The sequence below is a fragment of the Centropristis striata genome, chromosome 10 (assembly GCF_030273125.1).
Source record: "Centropristis striata isolate RG_2023a ecotype Rhode Island chromosome 10, C.striata_1.0, whole genome shotgun sequence".
Lineage (NCBI taxonomy): Eukaryota > Metazoa > Chordata > Actinopteri > Perciformes > Serranidae > Centropristis > Centropristis striata.
The window spans coordinates 31,287,072-31,305,585 of NC_081526.1; the positions used below are offsets into that span (position 1 = coordinate 31,287,072).

General features: G+C 37.5%; 1 protein-coding gene across 4 annotated transcripts in view; it reads left to right on the forward strand.

The window, feature by feature from the left end:
* The window catches only part of LOC131978736 (poly(rC)-binding protein 3), a 99,159-nt gene that overhangs the window by 23,630 nt on the left and 57,015 nt on the right, over positions 1-18,514 (forward strand). For all 4 annotated transcript variants that reach the window (XM_059342462.1, XM_059342463.1, XM_059342464.1 and 1 more), the window contains exons 2-5: positions 15,393-15,450; positions 15,629-15,693; positions 16,827-16,932; positions 17,201-17,322. The gene's annotated coding sequence lies outside the window, so the exon portion shown is untranslated. The remainder of the gene's footprint in view (positions 1-15,392; positions 15,451-15,628; positions 15,694-16,826; positions 16,933-17,200; positions 17,323-18,514) is intronic.

Here is an 18,514-nt window from a genome sequence, read left to right on the forward strand (position 1 = left end):
GATACATTTCCTTTTTAAAGATTTACATTCATTTGTGGCTTTGTCTTTATTGAGGACAAGAAAAACTCTCTTTCATATCCTATGAAACAATCAGAATTGAGAAACAGATGGTTGGTGATGAAATAACACCCCAAATGATAGAAACACAACAAATAAAATAAAAAATTCCAATGAAGAATGTGTTCCAAAACAGAGTGTCGTGCTTGCAGGATACATACGGGTTAGAAACAGGCTTGTTGTGACTGTAAATCCAACAAACGCTCATAAAATTGATTTAGCAGGCCGTGATTGAGTGCCGATCTTGGAATAAATTGGTGGTGAAATTGTATTTATTGAATGAGTTGCTTGTCACAGCTGATAACACAAAATTCCTGTGTGCAGCTCGTAGAAAACAATAAGCTGTGGGTGACCCCCAACTGTTGGCAGGGGATACTGCACTCACTGTTAGAAACAGACTGAGCTGAGAAATGTGAAGGTGTGAGGATGAACCCAAAGCTCTTTATCATTTAAGTTAGTTTCATACTGTACAGTACATTATGAAGACACATTGATAACCAAAGACATATTACAAAAAGACATGGTAGTTGCAAGTACTGTTCATTCATTCACTCACCCTAGACAGGTCTCCAGACTATCACAGGGCTGACACATAGAGACAGACAATCACATTCAGACAATCACATTCTCATTCACACCTACGGGCAATTTAGAGTCACCAATTAAACCTAAGTGCACCCCGGCGACCCTTTTTCTATGAAATGATTGCGACAATGTGATTTATTCGTGGAAGATAAAGTGTATATCTTATCAAAACTTTATTAATTGTGGTTACATTTTCATTGTGATATGTTTGGAAGAGACTGTGTCTGAAAACAAAATTATTCCAACTTTATATTATGTGTTTATGAGTATACATATTTAATATACACACTACCAGTCAAAAGTTTGGGCACACCTTCACACCATTTTTTATTATTATTATTTTCAACATTGTAGAGTAATACTGAAGACACACTATGAAAGAACACATTTGGAATTTCTGAAATATGTATTTATAAATATATTATATATTCTGATATTCTCTCAGTCAGATTCATGAACTGCTCACCTGGATGGTTTCCAGTTCACAGGTGTGTGAAGACTACTGTACATATTTCCATTTTGTGTAGCAAATATTGTACTTTTTAAAAACAAGATCTGTTTAAAATTATTACACATTCTTATAAATTAAACCACATAAAAGTATACTAAGTAATTAAAATGATCCCTACCTTGACAACATTAAAAATGTTGCTTGCATATATGTATCAATACTAATAATAACCCAATAATACATTTTGGAATATATAAAACAATCTTAGTGGGGCCATTCTGCATAACAAGTACTTTGATACTTTAAGTACATTTTGATGCTGATACTTTTACTTCAATAAGGACTTTTACCTGTTATGGAGTAATTTCACAGTGTTATATTAGTACTTTTTCTTCAGTATCTGGATACTTGTTCCACAGCTGTATAGTTGTCTTTGACCTGATTCGATCAAACTGATGAGATAGGTGTCAGAGGAATACAAACAAAATAATATTCATCATTTGTACAGAAATGTGTGATTTGTATTCAAAGCTCTGGGTCCCAGTACTCATTCACACAGATGTCACAAAGGATGAACTGATTTGAATAACCAGTGTGAAATGTAATTTATCAGACGCTGCAACGTAACGGCCCATAAAATTATCCTGACAGGCCTCAGTTTGCTCGTATATTTATCTCTGCATTGCTCCTTTGCTCAGTTTCACTTTGTTCAGTGGACATTCAAGTCACATTTGCACATTTCTCAGAGTTAAGCATCCGCAATGTAGAGATTATTGTAGTATAAAAACTAATTGTTAAGAATCAATCATTACAGAGCAGCTGAACAGCCTGTTTTAGCTTGAACACACACCCTTCTTCAGTTAAATACAATGTTTTTATACTCATTTTGTGAAATCAAAGAGTTGAAATGGGAGCAGGTTAAATATATAGTGTAATACAGTCAGGGGTGAAAAAAAAGGATTTAGATCCTTTACTTAAGTAAAAGTACTAATATCACACTGTGAAATTACTCCACTACAAGTAAAAGTCCAAAAATATCAAGTATCAAAAGTAAAAGTACTCATTATGCGGAGTGGACCACTTTACAGTGTTATATTCTACATATTCCAAATATATTATTGGATTATTATTGATGCATTTGAATTTTCTCAAGGTTTGGGCTTATTTTAACTTCTGAATATACTGTTATGAGGTTTAATTATAAGGAATTGTCTAATCATTTTAAATTTATGATGTGATGAAAAAGTCCAACATTTGCCTCTAAATGTGATGAAGTAGAAGCATGAAATTACACAGAAATGGAAATACTCAAGTAAAGTACAAGTACCTCAAAATTGTACTTAAGTACAGTATCTGAATAGATGTACTTTGTTACATTCCACCACTGAATACACAACAAAAAGCATTTATTTAAGTTCTGAATTTAAAGTCAGAATTCACATGTGAAAAATGTGTGTTCTGACATTATTATTATTATTATTATTATTATTATCATTATTATACAGAATGAGACGACTTGCGAATCAGTTTGGACTTTTAATTAATTGAACTGATAAACTAAATAAATAAAAAATATATTTTTTTTTTGTGAAAATCATTCTGAATTGGATGCATTCTGTTTTTAATTTACATTTTAGACTTTTTTTACTTAGAACTTGGAGACATTTTCACATCTGGCACTAATCCTCTTCCACAGTATTTTGTTTCTGGTATATATCTGAATAAATATGGTGTACTTGTTTGACTTGCTTCGTAAATTCTATTTTTTTTCTCTAAGTAAAACTCAAATTTTCATTCATTCATGTTACCATGTGACCAAATATTTCAGCATGCACCAGTCATGTAAATACATGAAACACAAGCAAATTGAGAAAACATCTTCATCAATTTGACAACACAAGCGCAACATTTAGAAAACACGCTGCAAAGACCACAACACAACAGAAGTGTTTCCAGAGGACACTAAAAAGTGATGCACACGGCTAGCCAGCAATCGATAGTATGCTAACGTTAGTCGACGATCGATAGCATGCTAACATTAGCAGGCCAGCAAGACCAAGACCAACTTGGTGCCGTTGAGAGAGACTAACTAAAACATGTATCATTCATTTATTTGATATGTTTAACTGCAATGTAATTGATACGGGCTAGCGGGCTAACGCTATACATAACGTTATGACATGAAAATATCATTATCATGAAATCATGTGATAATTTCACGTCATACCGTTATAATGTGAAATTATGATTATCTTGAAATAACATGATAATATCAAATTTGTCCAGACATGTGCATCACCTTTAAGTGTCCTCTGGAAACACTTCTGTTGTGTTGTGGTCTATTTGCAGCACTTTTTATTATTGAGTTGTGTTGTGGTCTTTGCAACGTTTACTTAATGATGCGCTAGTGTTGTCAAATTGATGAAAATGTTTTCTCAATTTGCTTGTGTTTTGTGTATTTGCATGTGTTTTCTTAAGTTGCACCGCTGTGAGCGCTCAGGGCCACCGTACAATGGCCACATTATGTTAAGAAAGTCTATATGTAGTTAAAAATCTTTCTCAGTTTTTGGTTGCTCACAGTCATAACATACTGCCTGTTATTGTCTGTTTGGTGCTAAATGGAGTTGAAATGTCTTTGTTACTGATGCCCTAAGAGGCAAGTGAGAAAAAAAAAAAAGGGGTGATCCATTTTATCAGGCAGTTTTGCCAGAATATTATTTTTTAAGTTCCCTGTTTTGTTTTGTTTTTTTTGGCAGATACTTTTTATTAGGATCATTTTCCTAACTTACTCTTACTATTTTGGCCTAAAGACCTTATGACCTCCATGTTCCAGGTGAGTTTTAAATTATCCATATTAAACATATGGAGAAATGAAAACTCACCTGGAACATGGAGTAGTGGAGCACTTCAGCCTCTTGTGGGCAAGATTGATACTACAACAACACACACACACACACACACACACACAAACACACAACAAACATTTTTCACCTGGCAAAAAAAAAAAAAGAATATATAAAATATAAAAGAACAAAACCTTTTCATTACCACCTAATCCACAGATAAAAAAACATGAAGGAACCTAGAAAGATTATCCTGCAAAATCTTTTTTAAATCTGTTCTAAAGTCATAAACAAATTAAATGCAATTTATATCAGACTTAGAAAATAGATCAGTAGAACTTCTCAGTTGTTTTTCAGGGGCTTCTGTATTGTCAGTGATTGATACTTTTATTTATTTATCTGTTGACTACATTGTGTGAGGGCAGTGCTGACTCACTGTGTACTGTTAGAGGTTTAAAGATCAGGATCAGATGGCTAAGGGACAGGTTTCCATCTTCTCCTATTGGCAGGTGAGAGTTGATAGCCCGGCCAGTATATATTTTATTTATACCATTAAAAAGTCCTCCTTCCCTTGCAGAGTATATCATAATGTGCAAACTATTTACACCCTGAACTAGTGTATTTAGGCTGTAAATACATGCTTTGAAAACACTGGTACACTGATTATCATAATTGGAATTTCTTATGAATGACACACTTGTAACTCTCAGTGTCTTCTCTCTCTGCATGTACAGGTCAGAAGCTCACACACATAACAGGCATACAGAAAGAGGCATACACACACAGTATGCACATGTACAAGGTTTTGTATTATCAACACTTGCACACGGCACAAACAGAGCGTGCACGCTCACAGTTCAGCAGCCGACAGCGGCGGTGATGAGCAGGCAGAAAGGACAGCCGCTCTGGGCATAAATATGTCCAGCGTCAAGATATACAACTGGCAATTCCATCTGCAGTTGAAGCCTCGCCGATTGCTTTTTGCTGCTGCCCTGCTACTCATGCAGGCGTGCAGTACACACTGGCCAAAACACGCCTATGCACGTGTGCATGCACGAACCATAATACACACACAATGAGGCCGGTCAAAGAAGGGATATCTAAACTAAATGAAAATTACCGCCCAGTTTAATTGAGGTTCATGCAAACACATCCATCATACACTGATGCTGTGTGCAGCGGAGCAGCAACCTCCCACTCCTCACACTGTATGTGTGGACGGTCAGGGCCAGGGCCAGGCTCCTCTGTGATCACTTTGAGTAGATATCATTAGAAATTTTTCCATTTACAAATTAGATTAGATTAGATTAGATTCAACTTTATTGTCATTGAACAGAGTACAAGTACTAGGACAACGAAATGTAGTTTAGCATCTAACCAGAAGTGCAGAGTAGTAAAGTGCAGGGTATTTACATATGAACACAGAGTATAAATATAGTGCAGGTATGAATTGAATATGCTATAGGATATATACAGTTATAGAAATATATACAGTAGAGATATGTACAGTAAGCAGCAGTGCAGGTAGATGAATGGATGGTAATAAATAGTCATAAATAGTCAAAAACATTCGTTAATGTGGGCAGATACAGGACAGTAGGTGGGTCACCTCTGTGTAGTGTTCAAGAGGGTGACGGCTGAGGGGAAAAAACTGTTCCTGAACCTGCTGGTTCTGGAGCGCAGGGAGCTGTAGCGCCTCCTGGAGGGGAGGAGGGTAAACAGTTTGTGTCCAGGGTGGGAGCTGTCCTTGGCAATGCTGCGTGCCCTCCGCAGACACCGCTTGGTGTGGACAGCTTCGATGGAGGGGAGTGGTGAACCGGTGATGCGCTGGGCAGTTTTTACCACCCTCTGCAGCGCCTTCCGGTCTGCGACGGAGCAGTTACCATACCAGACTGTGATGCAGCTGGTAAGGATGCTCTCAATGGTGCAGTGGTAAAAGTTCACCAGGATTTGAGGAGACAGATGGGCTTTCTTAATTTTCCTCAAAAAGAATAGCCGCTGGTGAGCCTTCTTTATGAGGACGGAGGTGTTCAGAGCCCAGGAAAGATCATCGGAGAGGTGGACCCCCAGGAACTTGAAGCTGGAGACACGCTCGACCTCAGCTCCGTAGATCTGGATGGGAGTGTGTGTGCCTCTGTTGGTTCTCCTGAAGTCCACGATGATCTCCTTGGTCTTTTTGGTGTTTATGGCTAGGTTGTTATTAGTGCACCAGGTCGCCAGGTGCTGGACCTCTTCCCTGTAGACTGTCTCATCGTTGTTGGTGATGAGACCGATCACAGTTGTGTCGTCTGCGAACTTGGTGATGATGTTGGTGCCATGCACTGGTTCACAGTCGTGGGTGAAGAGGGAGTAGAGGAGAGGGCTCAGCACACAGCCCTGTGGGACACCAGTGTTCAGGATGAGTGTGGAGGAGGTGTGGTTGTCTAACCTGACAGACTGAGGTCTGTTGGTCAGAAAGTCCAGAATCCAGTTGCAGAGAGAGGAGCTAATGCCGAGGTTGCACAGCTTGGTGATGAGACTGGAGGGGATGATGGTGTTGAATGCTGAACTAAAGTCAATGAACAGCATTCTCACATAGGTGTTTTTATTGTCCAGGTGGGAGAGGGCGGAGTGAAGTGCAATGGAGACGGCGTCATCAGTACTCCTATTCTGGCGGTAGGCGAACTGGAAAGGGTCCAGGGTGGGTGGTAGGCTGGTTTTGAGGTGAGCCAGGATCAGTCTCTCGAAGCACTTGTGTTCCTGTACATCAAATGTGACACATTTATTTCTGTGTAATTTTGACAGTTCAGATGGTATTGAAAATCAGCTATGAATCTAAAATGTAGTGTAAACAAATACAAAATGTAGTGTTGACTCCTCAGGGAAAAATGGAAGTATTAGAAAATAATAAAACTAATACTGCGAAACCAAATAACAGTGGTGGAAAGTAACTAAGTACATTTATCAAGTACTGTTATCAACTACATGAGGTCTGGACCCAAATGCACGACTCAGAATGCAGGTTACAGTGCAACCACAGCCTTTTATTGATATTAGAGGAGGGAATGTGCGGGTGGAGGGTTGGAGTGTCTTCCCAGGATCCAACGGTGCACTTACACACAAAAGAAGCCGAGGTGGGTGACGAAAACAATCTGGCAACAAGTGAAGAAAAGACTAGGGTTTTATAATATAAGGGTTGATTGCTGGATCAGGTTCACCTGGTCCTGCCTTTGAACAAAGCCACGCCGATGCACGCACACACACACACAGAAGGCAGACAGGGGAGGAGACACAGGAGGATCAGACAAACAGGGAAAGACAACAACAGCAAACAAATGGGGAAGGACTTATTGCAGCTTTTGCCATTTTAAAATTGCATTTTTATTACATCACTATGTGTAGCCTATTAACAACATTTATTTCTGGCCCAAAACTTAATCCGTATTTTTTGTTGTCATTTTTCAGAGAGCAGGACACAGGAAGTTGGAGAAACTTTAAATGCTATGAAGGCATAAAGCAGCTTTACTATTGTGTGATATTTGTAGCTTTTGCTTGATGCTGAAGTTTTCATATGTTGTTCTTTTAGGGTGTCAGTGTTCAGCAACTCTGACAAAAACACCTCAGAAGCAGAAATCCCTTAAAAAAAACAAAACCCTCAGCAGTCAAGAAAGCTGATTCACACTCTCCAATAAACATAGCATGACTAATCCCTCCTCACAAATGACAAGGCCCAGTCATCTCACACACAATGAGTGGTCTGCCTCTAAATGACTTCAAAGCGTTTGCCACGACACAGACTTGAGTGATGGAACTACATTCCTGTCAGCGGTGCACAGGGTTAACTAAACAAGCTATTTGAGTGTGGCAGCATTTGCTAAAAAGCTCGATGGGGCCGGCTAAGCTCCTGTGATTGGCCTTTGTGTGTGAAAGTGACCACTTAAGTGCTGTGCAGCCCCTCCTGAGTGTGTTTGGAGGCATAAGCACTTCCTGACTTTCTGCCTGCTCGCACTCTGTGTTTGGTTTCTGTGTGTCCTTCAGAATGTATTGCTGTGTGTGTGTGTGTGTGTGTGTGTGTGTGTGTGTGTGTATGTGTGTGTGTGTGTGTGTGTGTGTGTGTGTGTGTGTGGGTGTACATGCTCACTGGTGCATTTGGGGTTGTTTTGCTGTGTGTGCATGTGTGTGCGAAAGAATACATGTGTGGTTTTAAATATCCTGCTTCATTGTGGTGCTGTTTCATATGTTTTTCTTAACATAAAGCAGATTTTAATGCACTGTGTAAAGAAAATACTGCAGTTAAGCTGCTTTTAAAAACAAGAATATTCACTGAAACAAAGCACTGAATCAGTCATGTCAGTTTAAAAGGATAGGTTATGTTCTTATTTAAAGAAGGTACACTTTGGATTTTTTTAGTTCATCGCTATTATCACATTACCTTTAAACTGTCAATTTATCCTGATCCTATTTAGACCGGATGCAACAGAATAGAGATGGACCGCAAACTGTCACTCTCCATTGATTTTGTATTGAAAGAAGGAGCCTCATGGACAATTTCGACCACTAGAGAAAAACAGAAATATGAATAAAGCTGTTGTGTGGTAAAATGTACCACACAAGTTAAAGAAACCAGAACAAAATTTTAAAAACCTGATGAACCTGATACTTTTACAACCCAAAGTGTAGTCTGCTTTATGCTGGACTTACACCAAAAGATTTTCACAGTCCCAGTCTAACGAAAGTCTTTAGTAGATCTAGGAATTGCAGTGCTCCCATCATCTTAAGTTTAAGGTAATAATCTGCACTGTTTCATATCAGTCTTTTAGTCTTGGGTTTGGATCATATTAAACATGTTTGATATTATCGCAAGTCGCAGTGACGTAACACAATCAACAACCAATAGATGAGCGGGGGAAAGGTCCCTGGTTCCAGACCGGCCAGTAAAACCACTTCCATAGGAAAAAGGAACATCAGAATAATGCTCGTAAGCTCAGTCCTAAATAAAAAAAATATTTTTATGGCCACAAGCGGGATTTTTGGGGGCGCAGTTAGAGAGAAAGAGAACTCTAAGGAGACAAGTTAAAATTTATAAATAAATGTATACATAAATAAGTAATAAATAATCAATGATTAATGTATGGTTAACTAAATGAAAGTTGATATAGCTGATAAATATAATTATTCAATTAAACAAATTATAATTAAACTGGACATAAATGTATATCATGAATTCATTTCTAAATTTTCCTTTCCTTTATTCTTCCTTATATCTGTTTTTACTGCAAAATAATCAACTTTTCATGTCAGAAAAACAGAAACCCTTTGTCAGCTTTGTGAGGGCATTTTGTGGTGTCTCTTCTTCTTCTTCTTCTTCTTCTTCTTCCTTTTTTTTCCCCAACACAAAACCACTGCACACACTAGAGCAGCTGGAGCCAAAAGCTGCTTCTCCTCCGAGAAAAAGTGACATGGTAGGAAAAAAATGCTAAAAGAATCTAGTTGTAGTTGGTTACCCTGCGTTGACAGTCTGTCTAAAATCTCAGTGTGAGACTAGGCTGGGACTAAAAACTCTAAACACTTGTCTTTAGATGTGAGCAGGTGTGAGCCTATCGTTTTCCTGGAGTCTTTTCCAAATATTTTCAAAGTCTTCTGATGTATAGGTAGCATAAATCGAACTCTGGTGCGGTTAAATCCTTGTTACGGTTGGTTTGGTTGCTTGTGAATGCTCCAATCGTACTCTAGTGCATCAAAACAACTGCTACCTACCACTTGCAGAGAGGGTCTTGGTCTGATTCCAAACGGACCCTAGTGTGGTTCAATTCACTGTAAACGTAATCTGACCAGAATCTGACCCAATTAAAGGAAATTAACCAAAACACAGTGGATTGTAGGCGACCTGCGTGGGCATTTTGTGAGATGTACACAGATAATATTTATTTAATATTTATATTATTTAATATAAAATATATAAGATGACATCCGTGTCCTTCAGGTTCACTCTGTAGGCTACCTCTGAGCTAAAGCTAATTTGTCATTGCAGAATTATCAACATATTGCTCAAAATAGCAGACCGTGGTAGGAGCATCAAGGACTCGCCTTCTCTGATTATACAGCTGTCTGATCGCAGCAACAGGAGTTCGTTCTGAGCGTTTCTCTCCACATTAGTTTGGTCAGAACACCAGAGCAGATTATGACGGGTATAATTAAAGATACTCGGTTCCACGTTGTTTTGTTTTCATTTTTCACCGCCAACTTTTCAAATAAGAAATAATAGTGCGAGTAGATTTCCAGCCCTCCACCTACGTACAACCCCCTCATCAAAACTTTTTGTTTTGTCTCATAAGCTTATATTTCTGCACTGTAAAAAGAAAACCAGACTAAATACAGAATGAACCGAATGTTTCAATTCCACTTTGATTCGGACAAACCAAATGGACTTGGGTTGTAAAAGCGACCTAAAAGGACAAAAGTGTATATTAGCTAACAGTAGCTTGCTAACATATAGCTAACATTAGCTTGCTAACAGCCGACTTCCGTCCTTTCTGGTCGACATAGAGTTCTAAAATAATCATGTGGTATGTTAAAATCGAATAGTTTTAGATAGAAACAGACATTTTGTCAGCGTTTCAGCCCATTGTTGTCTAAAAGTTGTCTAAAACGATTAATTAAATATGTATATATATATATATATATATATATATATAGTGGTAAATATATATAGTGGTAAATATATATATATATATATATATATATATATATATTTACCACTGCACTACAACAAGCTAGATTAGGGTTGGTCGATAGTTCCTATTTTCATATTGTTTTGATGAATTTCAACACAAATGGATTCAAATCAAATAAACCTGTCTGTTCCTCACAATAACATCTTTAAAAAAGCGAAATTGGTAAAATCTCATCTTGTCTTTTCAGTTGTCTTTTCAACAAAATTCATTGCAAACAATATAAACTGTTCCTATACTATTATTATTATTATTTATTTTTATTTCAGCAGTTCCTAAAGTGATTTTTGCAATAAAGACTCACCCCTACTATTCAATTCACATGTTCATTTTGAGCGTATCCAGACATTTTAAGCCACTGTAGTATCAACATACACTTAGTGCAGCAGATGAATGTGGGCTGAGCATCTAATTTAAAAATGCCATGTGACTGACAGAATGTCTGCTGGCAAACAGTGATAAATAAGGCGATGTTATGCACAGGGGGATTCCAGGGAAAGCTGCTCACACAGCACGTACGCCCAATAAGCTTCACCTGCTTCCTTTAAATCACTCAAACACATTAGTGTCTTTGGAACAAAATGAATGCTTGACATTGATCTTGGTGTTTTTCAATAAATATTAGATCCAGTGTTCAAACTGTGATAAGTCAGTTTTTGCTGAATGTGTGTGATGTTACCTTTTGAGTCTTTTTCCTGTTTCTGTAATCAACCCTCTGGAGACACTGAAAATATTTGGCATTACATTTCCATAACGCCACGTCATAAAAAAGCCACAGCTTCCCTACTGTCTTAAAACTTTATGCCAATTTTGTTTGATGATGATAGGCCAAGTAAAACCAGAGATAAGGTCAAATATATTAGTATAAAAATATAAAACTAGCGGTTATCCTCATTTAACCTCTTATATGCTATATTCATAAGGAAAAAAATCAGATTTTATGTTGTTTTTTGTTTCTTTTGGGTGCACAAGTGATGTTTAAATCACATTGTTTATTTTGTTTTCACATGGCACATGAACAGCTTTCTCCTGGGGGAAAGTCCTGAGTTTGTTCGACCCGTCCACCAAACAAACAAATCCAATGAGAATAATCAAAACAACAACAGCAATAGTCAAAACAGAAGCTATAATGTGAACACAACATGTCCGAAAAGGAGTAGGATGAAGCATATGCTTATTTAAACCTTCTCCACTACTTAATTAACATTTTTTTCCCTAAACATACATATTTACATAAGACATATTTACAAAAAAATAGAAAATAAATAGATTAAATAAACAAATACATAAGTGATTTATCATTTGTGAAAACACCCGGTTTTTAAAGCCTGTACCTGGTGAAAACCATGTGTTTGTACTGCTTTTTAGACTGGATCATGCTTGGACATTGCTTGGTCTGTTCCACAGACTCATTCCACAAACTGAAGGACAAAAACTTTTTAATGTTAAAAACATCCAAGACAAAGAATTAACAAGAAATTCTTCTGGGAGCCGGTACGGCAAGTTACCATGTGAGGTACAGCGACGAACTGGCAGAGACTGGAAGGGTGAACCGGAGTTAAATACTGCAGGAGGTTGATTAGATGATGAGAGGCAGGTGTGGAAGCTGAACAGGTGAGGATCAATGAGGGAGTGGTTGCAGAAGTAGGTCAGCCACGCCCAGCCTGCACAGACAGGGAAGACGAAGGGCAGGAAACACCAGGAAAACACATGGTAATAGACTAAGATGGCACATCCTAACAGCTAAATTCATTTACTCAAGTATTGTACTTACAGTTTTGAGGTACCTGTACTTTACTTGAGTATTTCCACATTTGTAACCTTATACTTCTACTTCACTACATTTTGAGGCAAATATTGTACATATTACTCTACTACATTTAGCTGACAGCTTTAATTACTTTTCAGGTGGAGATTTAATATTAAAAACATGATACATTTAAATTGATTAGACATTTATTTTATTTTTAAACTAAACCTCATAACAGTATATTAAGTAGTTAAAATGAGCCCTGTCTTGATAAAATGAAAACTCTGCTTACATAAATGCATCACCTATATTATATTTATAATATATAAAACAATCTGAGTCGGTCCATTCTGCATGACAGGTCCTTTTACTTTTGATACATTTTGAGGCTGATTCTTTTGTACTTCTACTTCAGTACATTTTGAATGCAGGACTTTTACTTGTAGTGGAGTAATTGCACAGTGTGGTATTAGTATTTTTACCTAAGTAAGGGATCTGAATACTTCTTCCACCACTGGTAGTTTTGTGCTGTTGTACAAATGAGCTATGCGGTCGTTTTTGAAGGAAGAGCAACCTGGGTGAGGTTATGCTGAAAAAAATGATACAAACATGGCATGGCAAACATTCTTAGCCCAAGACTCCAAAGGGCTAATGCATAATGTTTCCTGTCCTCACTGCGATCCAAGATGGTGCACAGTTTCCTCCTCACTCACACATTACAATGCTCAGTGCTGCCACTGGTGCCTGGAGTGACGTCCCACCGTGGGCCCATTATTATTTTATGATTCCCCAAGCTAGAACACAAAACACTTATAGCATTATAAACATATACATAGCCAGAATTATTATACATTTGTATACACTCTGTATAAACTATAAATATGATTTCCTTAGTGCAAACAAGGCGTCGTTTTATTCCAATATATGGGGCTCTGCTGCCTCCCCCCTTACAAATCTTAAATGCTCCGTTAATCTCGTGTGCGTGTGTGTGTGTGAGTGTGTGAGTGTGAGAAAGAGAGATATGTGTTCAGCGTGAGTGAAGGGCGAGTCCTTCAGCAGACGGGGTCAGTGCTCTAATCTGAGGAGGTGATGATATTGTGAGGATATTTAATGAGAGGATAAAAGGGAAAAGGGGGAGGATGAGTATTAGCCTTTTTAGATATCATTAAACATTAATACTGTCAGGGGGCTGGAGCACACTGGGGTCCTTTTCATTGACTTTCATGCTGCGTGCTAATAGACTTTCACCTCTGGGGACCTCCACACCCCCACCCAGCCCTCACTGCAGCTCTAAAGCCAAGAGGAGATCAGATCGCCACCCCGCTTCTGAGGATAAGCTTAGTGTGTGTGTGTGTGTGTGTGTGTGTGTGTGTGTGTAGATTACGTGAGGTCATGCACTCTGTCTTGCTCCCCTTTCTGTCTTTTGCTCATGATGTAGGATGTATTAGAACTATTCTTAAACTATTAAAGGAGACTAGCATATTTTAACACAGCAGTTAATCCTGAGAAGCACTTCAAATACTTTTCTACATAATGTTATTTTTGTGTATTATTCTTCAAGTCTTTGCTCTTATTTTAAGTTTTACTTTCTGACATGTAAGAAGTGTCTTTCTCACACTAGTTTTACTCACTCTGATTATTTATCAGTGCAGGAATTGGCTCATTTGTCTGTTGTTTTGCATGGATTGGCTGCAGCGATAATTTTTATGATCAATTAATTTGCTGATTTTGTTTCTGTTTTCTGGCATTTCAAAGACAAAACTAATTGAGAGAACTGCCTACCACAGTATCCTAAAGACCATTAAACTGCATGTTTACCTCAACCAGCATGCCAAATATTCTATTTTCTAATGAACAGGACATATCATGTAAATGCAGAAAATCCTCACAATTAAGGAGCTGGATCTTGGGGATTTTTGTCATTTTTGCAAATAAAATGATAAATTATCACAATGTTTGCCTTTTTTTCTGTAGATCATCAAATTGATCTATAGACTAATGCAGCTTTACTCAAGATGTTTGAATTACAGTTTTGCAGTTGCATGTTACTGCAAACATCAACCATTTTAAGAAACTTTAAGAAAGGCAAAAATGATATATATCATTATTATCGTTCTTTTTAAAAAAAAAAATGTTGTGCTCCTTGTTTGTTTACTTGATTGCTTCTCTCTAGTTTGTCGTTTTCTTTCCTTAAATTAATATTATTTATTTAAATAAATAAATATAATTAAAAAATATATTTTTTTGTCTTAATTTCCAATATAATGGTACCTGTTTTGCTTTATGTTTGTGCTATTTATTGTGCAATATAGCATCATTTCAACTATTGTTGAACAGTCCATCCTTCATTTTTGTAACAAAACTTAGAGGTTCATTTGCAAAATCAAATACCTTTTTTAATTTTTTCAAAATTTTCAAAATTCTAATATATATATATATATATATATATATATTCACATATATTTTTACAATTTCATAATTTTTATTGTACACTTGAAGGCTTCTCAATAAAACTGGTTTTGATTTATTTATTATTTTATTTAATTGACTATATTCTGAAAAGTGTTTTGTATATACATATATTTATATATATATATTTTTGCTTGTTCCAGTAAATAAAAGAATAATTTATTGCTTTTTTCGCTTTCGCTATTTATTGCTTCTCTTATTATTCTTATACTTTTTCTAAATGGTATTCTTAAATTAACTTGTGTTGGATATTTTATCAAAGCTCCTTTTGAATGAACAGTGTTTGCCATGTGAAGCACCAATAGAGGGCAGTAGACCCCTTTGAAAGAAAACAGGCTCGGCAGCGCAAGCATACTCAAACCCTGTGTGTGTGTGTGTGTACTGAGTGTACTGAGTGTACAGCTGGGTGTGGCTATGAGTGAATGAGACTCAGCGGTGTATGGGCAGATGGCAGTGGAAGGAGCTGTTACTGTACAAACCTTCAGTAACACTGACACTAACATTAAATAAATGAATCTCATTCACAGGAATTCCTCTCCTGTCCTCTCCTCGAGCTCCTGTCTGTCAACAACTCAGCTGCACAATGTAAGAAACACTCACACCACACTGATGATGAATCATTCAGTCAGTCATTTTGCCAATACTCAAAACTGAAGCCTTTACACCTTCCCTTCCCACAGTATGATAATGTAATAATTCATTCAAACAGCAGATGAGTGCATGGTGCGCTTTCACACATTCAGTATTTTCTTTTCTCCAACAGATCCGCTGAATCCACTTCCACAATTCATTTGATCTTAATAAGTTCTGCTGGGCTGGCACAGCAAAGTAAGTAGTGGTGTTGAATTTGATTCTGAAGATTTCGCATATTTTGGAAGAGCTCTACAGCATTGATAACAATCCGCCTGTATCACTTTTACGCTCTTCACACTCGGCTTGTACTTCCTATATATTTCAATGCAAATGCAGGCCCTCTGAATTATTGAACACGTTTATCTAAAGTGAATATAAAAAGTCTTTTTTTTTTTAAAACTACACCCTGAATCTGTAGAAGCTGCCCAAGCAATACTTTGTGGAAGCACCTATTGAATTTATTAGAGGAAACCCTTCGTGAATAAGTCTCTATTAACTTTGCACATCCAGACTTTGGATTTGTATGCCATGCTCTACTTTGTGGAAAAAGTTCTACTTGCCTGAAATCGCGAGTGGATCTAAGGTGTGCAGGTCTCTTCCGCTCATTCCACATGTTTACGATGGGATTGAGGCCTGTGCTCTTTCATTTTCTGAATCCATGCCTGGGTCCCCCTGGCTGTGTGCTTTAGGTAATTATCATGTTGGAATGTGAAATTCCTCTTGAACTTCAGCTCTAAGTCACAGACCGGCAGGGTTTGTGCCAAAATTCAGAGCTATTCATCATAGGTTGGACTGATATGGGATTCCTGAGAATGATACAGATGTTAGAGTGAAAAAAATATCACAGATTACCAATATGGTGTCCAACATTTTTAATTTTTGAGCTGGAATTAAAATAGGCATTTTCAATGTGGATTACACATTGATATGACTATGCAAAGCTTCTCTGAAGGCTGTTTTCTTTCAGAGTATTTTATTTTATCTTATTATGAAGTGGTGTGTTCTAATTTTCCCCTTATCTTGTTATTTAAAATGTTCATAATAATAAAACTTGTTTGTTTGTTGGAAGATGACACTAATTATGGAACAAGTCTGACATTTACATTGTTGTTATTTCTGTCTTTACATTTCAAAAACAGGCAGAGAAATAGAGTGGTATTACATAACAAAGGTTCCAGGGCTAGAATCAGACCCAAGATGCAGTTATATAGCATGTGGATACCACTCAGCTACCAAGCTGGTCCACAGCATCTTATTTTTATCTGTTTTATCTATTTTATCTGCTGGATCCCCAATATTAAAGTCTTCTCCTTTTTGTTTTGTTTTAGGTGCATCGGTCAGGCATCTAGTCTCCCTATTCTGCTGGAAGGCTGTCAGCCACAGGTCACATGACCTGGAAGAAAAAACCTGGGAGACTTCTGGGATCTCTCTTTGGTCAGACATGCCTTCTTATTGTTATTGCTTGCACACACTATGAGCAACATAACTGACGGGTTGCACTAGTCTGATACAATGCCTTGGTTGGAAAGTATTGGTTTGCTTCAAATATATATTAATCCTGTGCAGAAACACAACATTATACTGAGGAAAAACAACCAGTGCATTGATAATGTGTACGTCAATGGAGTTGACGGAAGACATTTCTTATCCTCCGTTGCAACCTTTCGTTTTATGTTTCATATTATTTTTCTTTGGGTTTTAGCATGGGCTGATTATCAACCTGAAGGGAAGTCCAAAGGCTGATGAACTGATCTGTGTCTGTGAGAGACCACATTGCTCTGGTGTCCTGTATGCCCTGGGAACACAACACCCAGCGCAAATCTGGTGAGTAACACTCATTTGATCTGTTAATGCTAAACTGATGGTATTTACTCGCTTCCATTACAGAGAGGTTTAAGCAAGCAGGTGTCCACGCTTTGAAGTTTTAGACTGGAGGATGTTTGATGGAGACTGTGTCACTGGTGTCAGATGATTTTGAATTAGCCTTTGCTGTTCAATCAAAGTAATATGTATGGTTTGAAGGCAATGCTAACTATTAATGATACAATGTGGAAAATATGTGTAGTGCCGATAAATAGGAGAGGTGTCTATGACTACACATCCAATATTTCTCTTTATTTTGCATAAGCTGCTACCTATTCTTTATCTTCCTCTTCTCTGCCTGTTTCAGTCAGCCCAAATACCTGTCTCAATTTTCTGTCCTGTTAGATAAAGTAACAAGGCATATACTCCTGTCACTCTAAACTTCATCTCATTTCCGTTCCACTATTCTCTCTAACACGGTGTCATTTCACACAGGCTTAAACAAAATCTCCCATGAGCTTCGGGGTCTTAGGGTTCTTTCTTGCTGGCAGCTCGGACTTGACTGCGCTCGTGGTTTGTAGAAACATTAGGAATGTGAAGGCTTATTCCAAAACTTGGATGAAGCCCAAGAAATCATAACCCAACCAACCTGGCATGAATGGTGTGTGAGCTGATTTCTTAGTTATGATATATTGTTTGTGTAGCAGCTGGCAGATAGCCATGGTTTGTTTTAGGCTCTGGTGGTATAGCAGGGTATGTAGAAATCTTGATGGTAGGATATTCAGTACCGTCAAAAATACATGCTGCTCTTTCAGTCTATGTATGAATCCAATCATACCCCTTCTCGACCAAGGCAGTTCCAGGGCCAATCTCGCTCTCGGCAAGGAAAACTGGTTCCAGAGCAGCACCAACTCATTGCTGGTCTTAAACCACGAACCAACACGTCAGGGGCTGGGGGCAGGGTTATCATGACCAATTAGACCAACTATAGGATATCTGCAGGGTCTTAAAATGTCTAAAATCCAATAATTTTAATTTATGGCCGTAAAATGTCTAAAATTATCTTAAAATGTCTTAAATTATTCAAAACAAAAACATAAACTTCAGACTCGCTTTTCAATGTTTGGATTTTTGAGGACGCTATAACATAACTACAAAACGGAACTAAGCCCCTGTGTAGCCCGGTCACAATTTAAACAATCATAATTTAAAG